The sequence below is a fragment of the Schistocerca nitens genome, chromosome 1 (genome assembly GCF_023898315.1).
Source record: "Schistocerca nitens isolate TAMUIC-IGC-003100 chromosome 1, iqSchNite1.1, whole genome shotgun sequence".
Taxonomy (NCBI): Eukaryota; Metazoa; Arthropoda; class Insecta; order Orthoptera; family Acrididae; genus Schistocerca; species Schistocerca nitens.
In genome coordinates, this window is record NC_064614.1 from 785929963 (window position 1) to 785950547 (window position 20585).

Consider the following 20585-nt stretch of genomic DNA (forward strand, 5'->3'; position numbering starts at 1 on the left):
GATGCTATTGAGAAACAGTATCTCACTGAAATGGATAAAACAGAAGGTCAACATCGTTGTCAAACACCTCATCAAATACGTGTGTGTCTCCACAAGATATCATGCCAGTCCCTCCTCTAAAGAGGACGGTTTCCAACAGAGGTCGTAAGCCGGGTTCATCAGCTCTCTTGACATCTTCGTCTTATAAAACACGCCTTGAACACTCCTTATAGAAGGGTAAACAGAAGCTTCCTAAGGCACCTGCGAAAAGCAAGAAAAAAACGTGAAGCTCCTCCTAGAAAACCGTGAAAAAAACGGCTTTAGTTATCTGAGGATTCAAAAAATGGTTCAAATGGCTCTGAGCACTATGGGACTTAACATCTGAGGTCATCAGTCCCCTAGAACTTAGAACTACTTAAACCTAACTAACCTAAGGACATCGCACACATCCATGCCCGAGGCAGGATTCGAACCTGCGACCGCAGCGGTCGCACGGTTCCGGGCTGAAGCGCCTAGAACCGCTCGGCCACTCCGGCCTGCTCTGAGGATTCAGATGAAGAGCCCAATGCACCAACTGTCTCTTCAGGCGAGTAACATTTGGATCTCGCAGTTGGGGAAGAAAAACCTACTGAAGAAGATGCAATTTGTATTTTTTGTGAAGGCGCATTTTCCAAAGACATTCGGGGAGAATTGTGGATTAAGTGTGTAGTGAGTGTGTGAAGAGTGGAGTCACTCTTTGTGTGCCGGAAATGAAGGAGATATTTACATACGCGAATTTTTGCAAGTGAACCTCGCTTAGGAAGCATTTTTCTAATACACTTGCGTTTAAAATATTTTTGTATAATTTAAATTTGATATAAAATAAAATAGTTTCTAACATTTTCAATAGTTTTCGTTTGAAGTAGTCAGTTTCCCACAATTTTAAGGCGTTTCCACATTACCCACACTTCTTGAAAAATTAGTGAGTTATTGTGCAAGCATAAAATGTTTCTCAATTTTTTTACATATTTAGTTTTTGTGTTTCATAATATTACGTTCATTGCTAAAACATTATGAATTAGCTTTGGCTAATTTTTGAAGCTGAAAGAGAAGTAAACATTTCTTTTATGCAGCAAAAACAAACTGGGCGTTCACATTTACACCCCTACCTCTACTTGTAAGTTTATTCTAACAATTATTACTCTATAATTTTCATATGAACTTTTTGATAACCTAGAGATTAAAACGACTGATTACTTCCGCTGATATTAGGCGCCTTTGTACTACCATCCTCCTCAGTGCCCGTGGGCGACTGCCCGTCAATACACGAGGTCTGGCCGAGCTCGGTTTAACTGTAGTTGTTTCTTCTATTCCCGCTTCACATTTACATCCTCAACAGTCGACCTGGTCAACTTTAGACATACACAGGTGACATTCAACGACTAGCCCACGTTCGAAGTCACTGACTCCTTCTGACCGACTCATTCTGCTGTTACTGATTCTCCATTGAAAAAAAAAAAAAAACCAATACTCTCCACCTCCTTTTATTCTGGTAGTTCCGCTGTTCATGTCATCCAATGGTCAATTCCGCATTACATAACGGCGTCCGGATACTTTACATCAATTATGTATATTATTTTATTTTATTTGCTACTATCTACAAAAAACCTGCCACTGCTGATTGAGACAGCTCGTGTTGTTAAAATATTAAATTATACATATACGTAATATGAATATTTTTTGATTTCTTATTATTTCTACTAAGTTTTAACAATGTTGCTGCCTCAGATACTTCTAAATTTGGAACTAATTAGAGATCGGAATGTTTAAAATTAATTTTTTTTAATATGAAGCGCTCATCGGCAGTCATTGCCCGAACTACAACCACTACTACTACTAATACCACTAGTAATCGAACCATGAGGACCTCAGTAATAATTTGTGCCTCCCTGCTCCATATGGCGTAATGGTAAGTGTAAGCTACGTTACTGTATACGGCACCATGTGGTGTCCTCCGTGATACGTGTTACAAACCGGACACAATAGGAAGGACCAGGCCCCTTTGTTTTTTTTTCTTTTATCACTCGTTTATTACATCAGAGAAATACACATTTTAAGACAAAATTTAACTACATGAAAAATTGCTCCCAGTAAAGGTTAACATAAGCAGTGACAAAACTTAGTTCTCTTAAGGGTTTCTGCCCGAAACAAATTTTAAGGAGGCAATGTAAGGTGTATATCAATTTAGCTCGAACACGAAGCTAGTGATTGAATCACGACATAGACACTTTAACAATTTCGGCAACAAATAAATAGCATGAATTTGTACTCACAGTAACCAACTAATCAACAGCCTTGCCACTGAATAAGTAGTAGGCCATTTGGAACGAATTAGCAACACCCAGCAACTAGAGGAGTTAATACCAACAGTCTCTAAATGTCTTACTCCACATTAAATAAACAAACTTACAGTAATTAAATGAATAACAAATTAAACACACTACGCTCTACTCAAACTCTTCAGTGGAAGCCAAGCCAAAATGAAGATTCCATTAACTGACTAGCACTGAAGTCACACTAAAGCTCATCTCTGTGTTCCCAGACACACATGGGGCAAACTTATACAAGACAAGATTTTGAAGGGAGCACTTCAGTAAAACCGGTAGTGGAGCTAGCTCGTGCCACTGAAAATTAAGGTACTAGACCGGGGCACAATGTGGTATACAATGAGGTTGCCTTAGTGCTATACTGCGTTCCAAAATATTAATTTAAATGGCCAATTCAAAATTAAGTACACATAAACCAGCATTAATTAACGAGGAGTGACACCAGGTCGCTCGATGGCGGCAGTAACATCAAACACCTTTTCGAGTTTTAACAAGGAGTCACTTCCCGCTATAGAAGTAAACATTTAACCAAGCACAAGGAAGGAACCCCAAAGAGAAAATTCAAATAAAGCCCCCAAAAGATTATAAAGGACAGGGAACCCTAACTATTTAAATTTAAAAGAATTAGCTCTCCCCAAAGGCAGTGTGAACGCTAAGGCCACACTTAAGAGGCCACCAAAATTGGTTACAAAAAATCTTATACATTTGCTCCTTTTCTTTAAAAGAAACACAAGGCTGCTTAACTTCTGCTGAACGTCCGGTATGGCTCGTGTAGGATACGCCAGGCAGCAACCCAAGCTAGGCGGTCGCAAGGCACGGCGAGCAAAATCAGGAGAGCAGACAGGCAGGCAGCCAACACATATCCTCCATCCTGACCAGCAGACCGTGTACAACCAACTCCACATATACGTGATTGCTTCCCACCTCGTACCTCGCGGCGTCTCAGCAGGTAGCCCGAGCAAACATCAACTGCCACTCGCCCCGCGAATGCGGAAAACAACAAAGCAAGTAAAGATAAGAAACATCGAAGGATCGATAATGGACATCCAAGAGACTGGCGCGCCAGTAACGAGGGCCACGGTTCACTCCGTTTCTACAGTTTTTTCACAGTCGAATATTACTCTCTAATGTACACCTGTTTCCGTGACAACTTGCTGACTAAAACATTTAGCCTTTATTCTATGTTTGCCTTTCTTCGCCCGTGCAGTTGTTGTCTGATCTGCTACCTCTTCTACGGTCGTCTGCCTCTCTAGTATTGCCTGTGGTGGAGTAATCAGTTGCCTGTGCTCGTTGCCGCCTATACCGTCGTCGCTACAAGAACTATTCGTCCAGTAGTCGTTGACGCAGACAAAGGCTGCGACTGTGTTATACTGTCGAGTGAACGTGTTAATTGTCATTCCTGCGACCAGTCAGAGGGGGGAAGTATGCCTTCAGGAGCTCTTCTCTCTCTACCGGCTCAATCAACCTCCTGACCGAGGTTTACACGAACAAATGCGAGTGCTATAATCCGTAACTGGTTAGCAAATGAACGATACCACGGTGGGATTGACACGTTTCATCCTCAGTCACTGCTTGACGGCGAAGAATGCGTATTCCCTACTGGCCTTTACGCAGCCGTCCCACTCCCTTTGCTATGAATTCACTTTCCAAGCTTTGAGCTCTATCAAAGTCCATGATTCCTCCCCTAAGAGGTCTCATAATGGGTCTGGTCTGTCTGTGTTCAGCCAATATATTGCCGTGCGATAATATATCGAATCGGACCTCCTTTTGTCCAGCGTACTGCAGCATCTCAACGTACCATGGACCAACAAGTCGTTGGGAGTCCCCTGCAGGAATATTGAGCCATGCTGCTTCTATAACTGACCACTATTCCGAAAACGTTTCAAGTGCAGGATTTTGTGCATGAACTGATCTCTCGATTATGTCCAATGAATGTTCGATGGGGTCTTGTCGAGCGATCTGGGTGCCCTAATCATTCGCCCAAATTGTCCAAATGTTCTTCAAACCGATAGCGAATAATTGTCATGCCGTGAGGCAGTTTTTTTGGCAACATGAAGTCCCTGAATGCAGATAGTCTCCACGTGGCCGAAGATAACCATTTCCACTCAGTGGTCGGTTCAGTCCATGCAAATACAGCCCACACCACTATGGAGCTACCAGCAGCTTGCACAATGCCTTGTTGACAACTTGGGTCCATGGCTTCGTGGGGGGTCTATGCCACACTCGAACCCTAGCAGCAGCTCTTACCAAAGGCAGCTGGGGTCATCTGACCAGATCACTGTTTTCCAGTCGTTTAGGTTCAGATGGTTCAAATGGCTCTGAGCACTATGGGACTCAACTTCTGAGGTCATTAGTCTCCTAGAACTTAGAACTACCTAAGGACATCACACACATCCATGCCCGAGGCAGGATTCGAACCTGCGACCGTAGCGGTCTCGCGGTTCCAGAATGCAGCGCCTAGAACCGCACGGCCACTTCGGTCGGCCCAGTCGTCTAGGGTCCAACCGATATGGTCTCGAGCCCAGGAGAGGTGCTGCATGCAGTGTCGCGCTGGTAGCAAAAGCACTCGCGTCGGTCGTCTGCTGCCATAGCCCATTAACGTCAAATTTCGCCACACTTCCCTGACGGATACGTTCGTCGTTCGTCCCACATTGACTTCTGCGGTTTTTTCAGGCAGTGTTTCAGTCTGTTAGAGCTGACAACTCTACGAAAATGCTGCTGCTCTCGGTCGTTAAGTGAACTGCGTTGTCGGTGGTGAGAGTTAATGCCTGAGATTTGGTGTTCTCGGCACACTCTTGACACTGTTGATCTCGACACACTGGATTCCCTAACGATTTCCAAAATGAAACGTCCGATAGATATAGCTCCAACTACCATTCCGTGTTCAAAGTCTGTTAATTCCCGTCTTGCGGCCATAATCGTGAATTTGCAAATGACAGCTCCACCGCTGCACTGCCGTTTTATACCTTGTGCACGCGATACCACCGCCGTCGGCATATGTGCATATCGCTGTCCCATGACTTCTGTAATCTCAGTGTACACCCCAAGAACCACGCATAATGCAGTAACGCGGGAAGCCCCCAATAGTGACAAGGGTGCATTCCTCTGTCCGCACCCGACATATGCATACATCGATGTAGTTCCGTTTTTCTTTCGCCTCGAACCGACGACATTAACACTCCGACCCTGAGAGATTACTCAGTGTCGTGTCGTGCTCTGCGGGAGCCAACGAGAAATAGGGGCCACGCAAAGAACTTGTGACGTCACACCAGTCCGCCTCGTCGTTAGCGCTCGGCTCCGCGCAGAGCCAATGAGAAATCAATATGTCATTGAAGAGGTACGCACTAAAGATATTAATTTTTGCGTGTGCTGTCGAGAACTTGCAAGGATTTAAGTACACAGTCAAAAATTATTAAACTCGTCTGAAATAGTTACTCGCTCCGCCGCCAGAGACGGCTGCGTGCACTCGTAAGACCTGTAGAGTCACGTGCTGTGATGTACTTGCCACTGCCTGTCTTTGTAGTGGGTCTCGCGCGTTCTGCTATACGGTCCGCCTGCTTAGATGAGTGGTTCGCCGGCACGGTAGCTCAGCGAGTCCGGTCAGATGGTTAGCTACCCTTTGTAACAAACCTGAGTGAATGGATCAACGAAGAACCTAAACGGGGGTCGTCGGACGTCTGCCCCGAACAAATTCAACAAACAATATAGAAAAAATGAGATGAACGATAAAATAGTCAACATAGTCGTTACGTGCTTGCCATCCATGAAGCGGACATGGGTTCGATTCCCTGCCGGATTGAAGATTTTCTCCGCTCGTGGACTGGATGTTGTGTTGTCCTCATCATCATTTCATCCTCATCATCGGCACGCAAGTCACCCAATGGGGCGTCGACTGAAATAAGACTTTGTAAGTAGGCTGTTTAGGTTTTTATGTTGGTAACGCCACGTAGCGCTCTATATGAAAATCATTCACTGTGCTGTGTGAAGGCTGTGGTTGGTTTGCATTGTTGGAGTATATGCTATTGTAGTGTTGGGCAGTTGGCTGTTAACAGCGCGTAGCGTTGCGCAGTTGGAGGTGAGCCGCCAGCAGTGGTGGATGTGGGGGGAGAGATGGCGGAATTCTGAGAGCGGATGATCTGGACGTGTGTCCATCAGAGACAGTAAATTTGTAAGACTGGATGTCATGAACTGCTATATATATTATGACTTTTGAACACTATTAAGGTAAATACATTGTTCTGTATCAAAATCTTTCATTTGCTAACTATGCCTATAAGTAGTTAGTGCCTTCAGTAGACTGAATCTTTTATTTAGCTCGCAGTAGGGGCGCTTGCTGTATTGCAGTAGTTCGAGCAACGAAGATTTTTGTGAGGTAAGTGATTTGTGAAAGGTGTAGGTTAATGTTAGTCAGGGCCATTCTTGTGTAGGGATTATTGAAAGTCAGATTGCGTTGCGCTAAAAATATTGTGTGCCAGTTTAGTGTTGATCAGAATAGGTAAAGAGGGAAATGTGTGAGTACGTTCAGTTCTGCTCAGCTGTTTGAAAATCAAATAATGTAAGAGGTTTATCAGCACAGTAATTTATTAATTTTTCTAAGGGGACGTTTCAACTTGCACTCGGCGCCCAAACTTCCCCGGATGGGCCTCCCAGTCAACAATGCCACACGCTCATTTCCATTTTTTTCTGCCATACGACGTCATTCCGATGCAGCTTATTAGCTGGCTCCTTAACTGAAGCCCCTTCTTGTCTTCCCACAAAGTAAATATCCCTGGCAGTAAAGGGGATTGAAGCTGGGTCCTACGCTAGGCAGTCAGCACCTTGACCAGTCAGCTACGAAGGCGGATAGAGTGCCGTCGAGAACGAGCATGATACGGGGAAATGCGCGGTCGTGGTCTCGTGCGTGAACCGTGGAGCGTTCCCGCCGCCAGCGAGAGGCTAGACCCGCGTCACTTGCTGCGGCCCGGCGTTTCGCCGCTGCCCCGCCCGCTAGGCCGCCAGGAGGATGTGAACCGGGAGCCCCAAGGCCGGCCATCGGCTCCGCCGGCCGAGGCGGCGGCGGCGCGCGTGGCGTCCACTGCGGCCCCAGCTGGGGCGCCGCGCCGCGCCGCGCCTCCTCACGCTGCGTCATCCGGCGGCGGGCGGGCGGCCCGACCCGACACCCAACACTGTACGGCGTGCACATCTGTCTCCACTTGCTCTAGTGGGCGACACGTCTCGTTAAATACGGACAAATTTACGATAACATCCATAGCGAAGAAAAAAATGGCTCTGAGCACTATGGGACTTAACATCTATGGTCATCAGTCCCCTAGAACTTAGAACTACTTAAACCTAACTAACCTAAGGACAGCACACAACACCCAGCCATCACGAGGCAGAGAAAATCCCTGACCCCGCCGGGAATCGAACCCGGGAACCCGGGCGTGGGAAGCGAGAACGCTACCGCACGACCACGAGATGCGGGCCCATAGCGAAGAGAAAGCAAGTGAAACTATAAGGTTCCAGAGACTTTTTGAGTCTTAAACATCTATGGTGTATGTATGTTACTTATCAAGATTAGGATTCGAACCCGGATTTCCTGCTCAATAGGCAAATGCGCTAACCACTACGCCACCCTGGCACACTGGCATTGCACGCCGCCCTCTTCAACTATATTGAAATACATTCCTGGAAATGGAAAAAAGAACACATTGACACCGGTGTGTCAGACCCACCATACTTGCTCCGGACACTGCGAGAGGGCTGTACAAGCAATGATCACACGCACGGCACAGCGGACACACCAGGAACCGCGGTGTTGGCCGTCGAATGGCGCTAGCTGCGCAGCATTTGTGCACCGCCGCCGTCAGTGTCAGCCAGTTTGCCGTGGCATACGGAGCTCCATCGCAGTCTTTAACACTGGTAGCATGCTGCGACAGCGTGGACGTGAACCGTATGTGCAGTTGACGGACTTTGAGCGAGGGCGTATAGTGGGCATGCGGGAGGCCGGGTGGACGTACCGCCGAATTGCTCAACACGTGGGGCGTGAGGTCTCCACAGTACATCGATGTTGTCGCCAGTGGTCGGCGGAAGGTGCACGTGCCCGTCGACCTGGGACCGGACCGCAGCGACGCACGGATGCACGCCAAGACCGTAGGATCCTACGCAGTGCCGTAGGGGACCGCACCGCCACTTCCCAGCAAATTAGGGACACTGTTGCTCCTGGGGTATCGGCGAGGACCATTCGCAACCGTCTCCATGAAGCTGGGCTACGGTCCCGCACACCGTTAGGCCGTCTTCCGCTCACGCCCCAACATCGTGCAGCCCGCCTCCAGTGGTGTCGCGACAGGCGTGAATGGAGGGACGAATGGAGACGTGTCGTCTTCAGCGATGAGAGTCGCTTCTGCCTTGGTGCCAATGATGGTCGTATGCGTGTTTGGCGCCGTGCAGGTGAGCGCCACAATCAGGACTGCATACGACCGAGGCACACAGGGCCAACACCCGGCATCATGGTGTGGGGAGCGATCTCCTCTGGCCGTACACCACTGGTGATCGTCGAGGGGACACTGAATAGTGCACGGTACATCCAAACCGTCATCGAACCCATCGTTCTACCATTCCTAGACCGGCAAGGGAACTTGCTGTTCCAACAGGACAATGCACGTCCGCATGTATCCCGTGCCACCCAACGTGCTCTAGAAGGTGTAAGTCAACTACCCTGGCCAGCAAGATCTCCGGATCTGTCCCCCACTGAGCATGTTTGGGACTGGATGAAGCGTCGTCTCACGCGGTCTGCACGTCCAGCACGAACGCTGGTCCAACTGAGGCGCCAGGTGGAAATGGCATGGCAAGCCGTTCCACAGGACTACATCCAGGATCTCTACGATCGTCTCCATGGGAGAATAGCAGCCTGCATTGCTGCGAAAGGTGGATATACACTGTACTAGTGCCGACATTGTGCATGCTCTGTTGCCTGTGTCTATGTGCCTGTGGTTCTGTCAGTGTGATCATGTGATGTATCTGACCCCAGGAATGTGTCAATAAAGTTTCCCCTTCCTGGGACAATGAATTCACGGTGTTCTTATTTCAATTTCCAGGAGTGTAGCACCTCAACATCGAAAAAAACGGGGAATCCTTCCTGAAACCCAGGAACAGGTGCTTCAATCAAATGAAATTATAAGCTTCCAAAGACATTTTCGAGTCACAAATATGTATGATGTATAGGGTAAGTTGGGGTAAATCCGACTGGGTGGGTAAACCTGACAGCCCTCTATTTGTGACAAACGGCAAAGCGGAGCGATTTTGCATTAGTGTTACCATATAGAGCATTCGAAATAACGAAAATGTCATCCTGACAGTTTTGCCGCATTTTGAAACTTAGACACTCAAAAGACAACAAGTGTGTTTTCGATTGTTTCAATTTAATTTTTGTGCAAATTGCATTACTAGATTTACCTTATTAAATGAAACGATCGCAAAACAAACAGTAACTGATTTTGTAGCGCATTTAGTGACCCATTCAGTGTATGTATCGTTTTTGTTGAAAATTTCGTGTAAATTGTTTTTATGAGTGTTAAATGAAAAATGGCGTGGTGGGGTAAATCCGACCGCATATTTTTTATCGTTTGTGTGTATGGAATTATTTATTTATGCAAACAAAGTGAATTTTTGTTTATTTTTAGGAAAATGGTACGAAATTACAAACGAAAAACGACAAAACGCAATCAAAACGATATTTGCCGAGGAGTTGCTGCAATGCAAATGGGAATTTCTTTACGGACTGTCGCTCGTGATTTTAACGTTCCGAGATCGACATTGCTGTTGCACCGCCGTGCAATGGAATCACCTTTTTTCAATTACAATTTACATTCATTTAACTTTCAGTACATTTAGTACTCTAAACATTGTTATTTTTTGAATATATTTTGTTCATTTACGTAAAAAAACATTGCTTGTAATTATTTCCCAAAAAACCATTCATTTAGAACTATTTCTGTGCAAAATCACCCAAAGAAATAAGGGGTCGGATTTTGCAAATGGCAAAAATGGACATTTCTTAAAATACGTATACCTCAAAAAATATTGATGGTATAAAAAAAATATTTTGCGGACAGTTGCTCCTTTGCATTACCTTTAATTTAACGCATATACCGTTAAGATCCGACCTCGGATAAGCGTTTTATAGCCACAAGAAATTACTAGGTCGGATTTACCCCACCTTACTCTATATGCAGACTGAAGTGATGTATGAAAATTCGCACCAAGTCCAGGGGTGGTTTAGTGGTTGATGCATCTCGCTAGTGAGCAGGAGACCCAGTTTCCAATTAAGGCCTTGGTGTAAATTTTCATTCATCGCTTCAGTCTGCATGTAGACTTTTGAGATTTGAAAAGGTCTTTGGAACCTGATAGGTCCATTTGATTAAAGCAGCTATTCCTGGGCTTCAGGCAGGATCCCACTTTCGTTTGATGCTGTGTTTCCAATACAGTTGGAGAGCCTCTGCAATGTTGTTCGATTTCAGGGGGAATACCAAGAGGGCTGAGGCGTGATGGGAATTTGGAATGAGGCGGGAGGCGAGCTAGGGTAGTTCATGCAGTTGTGCAAAGCTAGCTTGCTAGGGCGGCGTTGGTTAGCGCATCTACCTGGTGAGCAAGAGTCCTGGGTTCGAACCCGGTCTTGATACAAATTTTCATCCATTACTTCACTCTGCATATATACACGAGAGATAAAGCAGTACCTACTATCCGATTACAAGGTTAGTGGCACGTCTCAGCGTACGAGAGTTTAGGGTAGCACTAACAAGGGTCATATAGACAGATTCTCTTCTATTTTCTTCATACTTACTCTGTATCCGGACACCCCTATATAAGGCGGAACTGACAAGTAAATGTCACGAGAGGTGGACCCGCCAGCTTAAAGGAGACGAGCAGAATTGCTTTATCCATAGAGAAACAGTAACAGCGGCATACGTCAGTCAGGAGAGCTCACTTACTCTCAACGTTACGTAGTCATTGGGTATCACGGGAGTGACGAATCCGTCAGGAACATTTCAATCCTTTCAAAGCTTCCCAAGTGGACGGTGGCGTGATTCTGAAGCGGAAACGCGAAGGAATAACATGTTAAGCAGGAGCAGTCAGACAATATTTACTGACGGACATTTACCAACCAGCATTCCGGAGAGTATTTGTAAAAAAAAAAAATCACGTGAAATCAACGGCAGAAATCACAGGTGAGTTCCAAGCCCAGCTAGCATACAGACTGACAGTGGCGAGAAAAATTGGATGGCACAACGGTCTAGTAGCTCCTCATAAGCCACATATTTCAGCAGTCAGTGCTAAGCGACGCTCGAGGTGATGTAAAAAGCGACGCCACTGAACAGTGGATGACTGGGAACGAGGGATTTGGAGCGATGTTTGACACAGTGGTGACACAACCAGATTTAACGTCACCTGACATTCTGCGCAGTGCCAACAACGAAGTACGGAGGAGGGGGTGTTAAGGTGGGTCTGCACTTTTTGTGATAACGGTGTGGTCCCCTAACTGTCTTTGAGGAACGCTAAATGTGTAAGTATTACAACAAATTTTACAGCATTGTTTACTGATGACAGCAGAGAAACAATTCGGAGTACCCGGTCATAAACTAGCAGGGGGGTTGTGGACAATAATAGTCCTGAAACGGACTGACTTGCTCGGAGTTCCGACCTAAACCGAATGCAGCACTTTTCGGATGAATGAGAACGTCCAGTTCGCTCAAGACACCAGCATCCAACATCACTATCTTATCAAGTTTCGGTTGTTGATCAAAAATGGGCAGCCTCTCACTCACAGACATTAAGACACATCCTTGAGAGTGTCCCCAGCCGATGTCAAGCGATCATAAGGGCGTAAAGGTGCACATCCTACATCAGTGTCTACTTACTTGTGTCCGGGTACACTTGTTCAGCCGGCCGTTGTGGCCGTGCGGTTCTAGGCGCTTTAGTTTGGAACCGCGTGGCCGCTACGGTCGCAGGTTCGAATCCTGCCTCGGGCATGGATGTGTGTGATGTCCTTAGGTTAGTTAGGTTTAATTAGTTCTAAGTTCTAGGGGACTGATGACCACAGATGTTAAGTCCCATAGTGCTCAGAGCCATTTGAACCATTTTTACTCTTGTTCAGTCAGTGTATAGGTTTATTAACAAAGATGCTGGAAGGTGGACTGACTAAATCTCATTGGTAGCAACTTTATTTTCTACTTTTATTTAATTTCACGTTTAATATCAAATATAAATGTCGATTAAAAGTATTGAACCTTTATTTTTAATAATAATAACATGTAATAATAGCATGTAATTCCAATTTCAAAGAAAGCAGGTGCCGACAGATGTGATTAATAAGTCACGGTTGCAAACTACTAACACGAATCTTGTACGGAAAAACTGGTAGAAGCCGACCTCAGCGATGATCAGTTTGGATTCAAGTGAAATTTAGCAACACGCAAGGCTACACTGACCCTACGACTTCGCATAGAAGATAGGTTAAGGAAGGGCAAACCTATGTTTATAGCATTTGTACACTTAGAGAAAGCTTTGGACAATGTTAACTGGGATACTCTCTTAGAAATTGTGAAGCTGGTAAAGGAAATATGCCTATCCCCAATTTTATTGAATCTGTACACTGAGCAAGCAGTAAAGGAAACAAAAGAAAAATTTGGAGTAGGAATTAAACAGCATGGAGAAGAAATAAAATCTTTGAGGTTTAAATTTTGACAGAGACAGCAAAGGATTTGGAAGAGCAGTTAAACGGAACGGACAGTGTCTTGAAAAAAGGATATACGATGACCGTCAACAAAGCGAAACGAGGATGATGGAATGTAGTTGAATTAAATCACGTGATCCAGAGGGAATTAGATTAGGAGAGGAGACAAAGTGGTACGCGTGTTTTACTATTTGGGAAGCAAAATAACTGATGATGGTCGAAGTTCAAATGGTTCAAATGGCTCTGAGCACTATGGGACTTAACTGCTGAGGTCATCAGTCCCCTACAACTTAGAACTACTTAAACCTAACTAACCTAAGGACATCACACACATCCATGCCCGAGGCAGGATTCGAACCTGCGTCCGTAGAGGTCGCGCTGTTCCAGACTGTAGCGCCTAGAACCGCTCGGCCACTCCGGCCGGCATGGTCGAAGTAATAATAAGATAATGGCAAGGCCTTATGGGACCAAACTGCTGAGGTTATCGGTCCCTAAACTTACACACTACTTAATCTAACTTAAACTAGCTTATGCTAAGGACGACACATGCACCCACGCCTCAGGGAGCACTCGAACCTCCGACGGGGGGAGCCGCGCGGCCGCGACGAGACGCCGTGCGGCGTTGTCGAAGTAGGGAGGATATAAAATGTAGACTGGCAATGGCAAGATAAGTTTTTTTGAAGAAGAGAAATTTGTTAAGATAGAGTAGAGATTTAAGTATCAGGAACTCTTTTCTGAAATTGATTGTATGGAGTGTAGCTGTGTGTGGAAGTGAAACATGGACGATAAACAGTTTAAACAAGAAGAGAATAGAAGTTTTTGAAATGTGGTGCTACAAAATAATGGTCAAGATCAGATGGGTAGATCACGTAACTAATGAGATAGTGAATAGAAGGTGGGGAGAAGAGAAATTTGTGGCACAGTCTGACTAGAAGAAGGGTTCGTTTGGTAGGACACATTTTGAGGAATCTAGGAATCACCAATTTAGTACTGGAGGGAAGCGTGCGTCGTAAAAATCGTAGATGGAGATCAAAAGATGAATACAATAAGCAGATTCAGAAGCATGTACGTTGCAGTAATTACTCGGAGATAAAGAGACTTGAACAGGATACAGTAGCATGGACAGCTGTATCGAACCAGTCTTTGGACTGAAGACTACAGCAACAACATATTTGTCGGAAATTACTAATACTCACAGTACGGTAAATTAAAATTTCGTGCAAGAATGTGAAAACTTCAAATAAAAAATAAAACTTTATTTCATTTATAGAGATATAACAGTATTATTAATGTACACAATTTTTAAGCTAATAATAAGGCAATGTTCGTGTAGTTATTAATTATCTGTTATGTATGAATAGTAATTAAAAAGTATTTGCTACGAGTGAGATGTGAACCAAGAACCTTACAGGACTTCCATCTACATCTGCATCTACATTTACATAGTTACTCTGCAGTTCATGCATAGCAGTCTAGCGGTTCGTTGAACCACTTTCACTGTATTTGTCAATAGTTTCAAACTCGTACAGCGCGGGAAAAACGAACACTTAAGTCGTTCCGTGCTATCTCTGATTTCTCTACTTTTATTACAATGATCTTCTCTACCTCTGAAGGTGGGCGTCAGCTAAATATTTTTGCATGCGTTGGAGAAAGTTAGAAATTTAAATTACCTAAAAAGATGTCGCGGAAACGAAGAACGTCTTTGTTTTGACGATTGCGATCCTTGCTCGCTTGTTCTATCCCTGACACTCTCTCTTATATTTCGCGTTAGTTTGAAACGAGATGCCGTCCTCTGAATTTTTTCGATGTCCTCTGTCAATCCTGTCTGGTAAAGGTTACATAATGCGCGGCAGTAGACAAGAAGAGGACGGACAAACTTAGTGTGCGCTGTCTCTTTAGTGCATTTGTTGCATCTTCTAATTGTTCTGCCAAAAATACGTATACTTTGGTTCACTTTCCCCACAACTTTATCTATGTGATCTCTGTATTTTAAGTTTTACGTAATTGTTATTCCACGGTATTTAGTTGTACTGATAGCCCCTAGATTTTTATGATTTGTCGTGTAACCGAAATTTAACGCACTGGGTTTTGTTAGTCATGTGCATTACGTCATACTTTTCATTATTTAGAGTCAATTACCACTTTTCGCCCTATATAAATATCTTGCAAAAACGTTTTGTTTTTAGTTTTGATATTCTGATGACTTTACTGGACGGTAAATGAAAAATCATTTGCAAACATGGGTCTCCTAAATCATTTATATAAACTAGGAACAGCAGGACACACAACACCTCCTTGGGGAACGACAGAAACCGCCTCTGTTTTACTCGATGACTTTTCGTCAGTTACGACCAACTGTTACCTTTCGGACAGGAAAATACGAATCCATTAGCACAACTGAGACGATATCCCATAGGTAAGCAATTTAATTAGAAGCTACTTGTGAAGAACGGTATCAAAAGCCTTTTGGAAATTTAGAAATATGGAATCAACTGGAGATTCCCTTTCGCTAGCAGTCATTACTTCGTGAGAGTAAAGAGCTTGTTATGTTGCACAAGAATAATATTTTCTGAATCCGTCCTGACTGTAATGTCAATAGATCGTTTTATTCGAGGTACTACTTGCTAATGGTGCAACGCATTGTATGTTCGAAAATCCTTCTTCAAATCGACATCAGTGATGTGGGTCTGCAGTTCAGCAGATTGTACCCATTTCTTTTCTTCAGTATTGGTGTAACATACGCAACTTTACAGTCTTTGGCTACGGATCTTTGGCTGAACAAGAGGCTGTATATGATTAAGTACGGAGCTATTATATCAGCATACTCTGAAAGGAACCTAACTGATATGTAATCTGGACCGAAGACTTACTTATATAAGTGATATGAGTTGCTTCATTATACCGAGGATATTCATATTGGCAGCCACGTTCATAAGTTAGGAATGATTTACACGTAACATTGTTCGAAAACTTCTTACTTTTTATCAATTTATCAGTGGCGACGCGTCCGTTAAAGCTCTAAGGCTGAGCCTATCCAAACAATTCCAATATAATTCATCCAAACTGGATTTAATTCGATCTAATTACATACCCACGTAAATGTTTTCAAATATTTTACGTGTGAACTTCGTATACGGACCCGCCAGTAGAATTTATCACTCCTCTAGCTTTGCAATCAATAGCAGCTTAGAATTCCATGCTTCTTATGAGCATGCGCAGTAAGCCCATTTCTTGCACGGGGCGACCTGGGGTTTCGGCAGCGTGGATACGGTTTTTAAAAACTTGCGTTTGATTTGTTTTTACTTCTCGCAGGCAGACGGATAAATGACTGTGGAATGAAACGTTATTCCGCAGTTCCTTACAGACAGCGCTACTTCGCATCGTCTAGCACGCTAGCAGCAAGCCGGGCAGAATGAGAAACCATTAACACTTAATTTAAATGTTTACTTAAAACACAAAGAACAAGAAAACATTCATAATTCATGGAAAATAAATACGAATGCATAATTGTATATTGTTACAAGATAATGAGAAAAATAGCCCACTTGTTTTCATTGTTCCGCTGTTTAAAATTTAGTAGCCTTACATATTTCAGGCGCTGGAAGGAAAGAGACCAAGAGGAAGACAGAGAGACAGATGGCTGGAAGGGGTGGAGGAATCAGTCCAGAAGAAGGGAGAAGAATGGATCAAGGCAAATATGAAGAGATGGTGGCAAGACAGAAGACGACGGAGAGGCTTATGTTCCGAACAGACCCAGCCAGCTGTTGGAAACTATTCAAGATGATGATGATGATGCTTTATTTCAAGCGTTGGTAGATCCGTAGCGTGCCTGTAGGTTTTAACAGCAACAATACTGGATGTGTTTAGGTGAAACACGGAACATGAATTCTGTAGTTAAAATGTAGTCAGTAGTGGCAGTGATCAACTGATTAGTGAACTATATTTCAGTTTGCCCTGTCACATGTGAGGTGTCATCGTCAATTTGTCTTGACATTGTGTTGGCGAGAGGAAAACTGTAAGTTGTCTAATATTAAAATCATAATCTTGGTACTGTGACTACCTCAAACCGCAATGGACGCATTTATTTCATCACAAGATCCGCTGAATTCCTTAACAGAAAACACTGCGCTCTTCTCTCATCTTTCTATGGAAGAACTCCTGGTGAAAGAGCGAAAGCCGACGCCAAGACTTCTTTTGAAAAATGTTACGGAAAATTTGTAAGCCTTTTCCAAATACAACGGTATAATTTAAAACCGTGGTTAAGTGGCAGCGTTGTAAGGAACCCTCTTTTTTGTTATTACTGTGTACTGTTTGGAGTGGGTAATGACGGTTCTGAATGGCGTTAGTGGGGAGTAGGTGAAGAGAGTCATCATAATTTCCTTTCGAAAGCTAAAAAGCATGATTGTTCCATTTCAGATATCACATCAGCTGTTAAATACAATCAGCTAGGTACAGTAAGAATTCACCATGGTCTTTTAGAAGCAACACGTCTGGAGGCTTTGGAACATAACGAGAAGGTTGATCGAAACAGAACTATTATGAAGAGACTTTTTCCGACTATCTGCTTTTTAGCACGTCAAGAATTAGCTCTTCAAGATCATGACGAATCTGAGGTGTCAATTGGTTCAAATGGCTCTGAGCACTATGGGACTTAACTTCTGAGGTCATCAGTCGTCTAGAACTTAGAACTACTTAAACCTAAGTAACCTAAGGACATCACACACAACCATGCCCGAGGCAGGATTCGAACCTGCGACCGTAGCGGTCACGCGGTTCCAGACTGGAGCGCCTAGAACCGCTCAGCCTCCCAGGTCGGCTTGAGGTATCAGTGAATATAGAAAATTATTTAAAACTTTGGACTTTCTTGGCAGAAAAAGAAACAAACATGAAAGACCATTTAGCATCCGATGGAGTATTTATAGGCACTTCCTCTGGCATATAGAATGAATTAACAGCTTCTGTTACGGGTGTTCTTAAAAGACAAATTTCACGTGAAATTAAAAATAGCTCCTTTACATCAGTACTAACTGACGACACAACGGATGTCTCAGCTAGAAGTCAAATGAGCGTAATTTTTCGTTTTGTAGATAAATACGAAAAAGATTCGTAGAGCTTTATGACGTATCCAAAGACACTGTTTTGTTGCAAGTGCTAAGCAGTTGGAATACTGATAAAAACAAATTAGTATTGCAACCATACAACTGCTGCCGTGCAATGACAAGGAGAAGTTATGGTGTCCATTCTATTGTCAAAAAGCATGTCCTCATGTTCCCTTTATCCACTGCTACGCACATTATTCGAACCTGGTCCTCCTCTATGCTTGTAAAAAAAGTTATGCATATAAAACTTTTTGTGTGCGAATCTATCAGGATTTCGCACATTTGTTGCTGTTCCAGAAAAAGAAGTGAACTTCTGAACGAAAGGGAATTTAAACTACCAAGACCTTGTGAAACAAGATGGAACTTTCATTCATGGACTGTAAAAACATTGATTCTTCACTATACAGACCTGAGAGCAGGTCTGTATATGATAAATAATATTTTGTGGGATGATAATTCTTTACATCAAGCAATTGGGCTAAGTAGTATACTGGATAATCAAACTTTTCTTTTTCTATTGCAGCTGTACAATTCGATTTTCCAGCCATACAAGTGAGACGCCCTGCTAAACCCTCAGGACAGGACAGGTAGTTTGAATTGTGGAAAGGGGCCAAAATAAGCGGCTTCAGTTACACTCGAACATACAGCTTTATTTATTTGACCAAACATTATAAGAGCCAAGAAAATTAAAAAAAAACACAGCATTAATTTTGGGAACTTAATAATTGGCTGAATACGCCATACAATCTCATGCCTTAAGGGCAAGACCACTTCAAGTTAAAATCGGCTGAAAGCCAATAACTTAAAACTCAAACCAAAATGAGAAATTTTAGGGGGAGAAGGCCTTACCGTAAAACAGTTCTTTAAATTAGGCTGAAGGCCCAAACAATCCTTCGCCTTAAGGGCAAAACAAACCTAATTTAAAAAATCGGCTAGAAGCAAAACAAATAAAAACAACAAGAACAAACAAGAAAAGGGAGTACACCCAACGGCGCTCAGAAGTTTCCGAGGGTCGGCTTGGGATTCAAACACTAACGTTCGCTTAGGTGAGACAGGCAGTCGGCCCAACCATTCTCATCCGACGACAACCCATCCGACAGTCAGCCAACGGACCCACCTACAAGATAACTTCCGCTTCACCCGACCAGCACACAACAGGGAGTTCAATGGAACAATGTAACACGCATTGGCGCTCACAACCAATTATACATTGAGCTGTCAAAGTACACACCGTATTGGACTGCGACAACACGATGAGGAAAATACACTGCCTGAATTTACGTCAACGGCCAGGGCAGGTAACCGGAACGTTAATGGCCACAAGGCAGAAGATTCCGCTGGTGCACTTCAGTTCAAAATAACCAAGTACAATTAAACTCCAGCGTAGGGAGGCTAAAATTTGCCAACTTGAAAACACACGTTGTTGTTCGCGAGAATGTCGCAACAGCCGACAACGAAACGAAATCCAAACGACACAATGTGACCAGTCGTGACTTGCTGGTAGAGTCAAAACACAAATTTCGTGTCCAGGATCTGTGAGCCACGGACCTCGCAGCAAAGGGAACAGCACAACACACTCCGACCGCGTGTAGTCGCCGCCGCTAGCGACCCCGGCCAAACTACGCGCCGCAGAGTTTTCCTCGCTGCTCCACGTCAACCGACCAACTGCCCAGACCCGGAAAAGATGACAGGATCAAATATACGTCTGACGATGAGACGACCAACCAAACGACCAACCAACGGTCGTCCCGCTCCAATCTCCGTCCGTCGGACAGTTCATGTGTGTCGCCAGCCGTCGGCGAGCACTGGCTGTCGGCGCCTCACCGGCGCTCCGTCCCCGACATCACTGCTGCTGCGTCCCGACTGCACTGCTGGTCCGTCTCCAACTGATTGACAGACACTCGACGGCCCGGAAATACTATCGGTCGCTCACGGGGAAGTAAGGCAGGAAGTTAGAGACGCCAGTAAATGGAATAAGAAAACGAGGCGGCAGTACCGTAATAGAAGACGACAAACAATAAATGGGATAAACACGAGCCGTGCACGGCTCAACAAGTATCTTGTTTGACGTCTTGCAAAGTAAACTGTGGATATAAGACGCTGTAAACTCGAAATTGAAAATTGCATTAAGGCTGTTGAAAGACAAAGACGTGAGGAAATTAATCTGAAATGCATAGTGCAAGCTAAGAGCTTTATAAATTCAGCAGGAGTATCTGAAATCAATGTCAACGAAACAGAAGCTAGCATTCGAAATAACTGATGCAGTAGTAGTAAACATGGGAACTAGATTCCAGGACGTTCGTGAAATATATTTTACAGAACTTGTAAATGAGAAAAATTTCTCAGGTTATAGTAGGCCAAACAATTTCCCGGTAGCGGAAGTTTAAAAAACTACTTAAAATACGAGGGGTCTAAAAGTTTCTAACCTAA

General features: G+C 44.1%; 1 protein-coding gene across 1 annotated transcript in view; it reads left to right on the top strand.

Annotated features, from left to right (window-relative positions):
* Positions 1–20585, top strand: part of LOC126203756 (uncharacterized) — a 1215674-nt gene that overhangs the window by 102423 nt on the left and 1092666 nt on the right. The gene's annotated exons all lie outside the window — the stretch shown is intronic.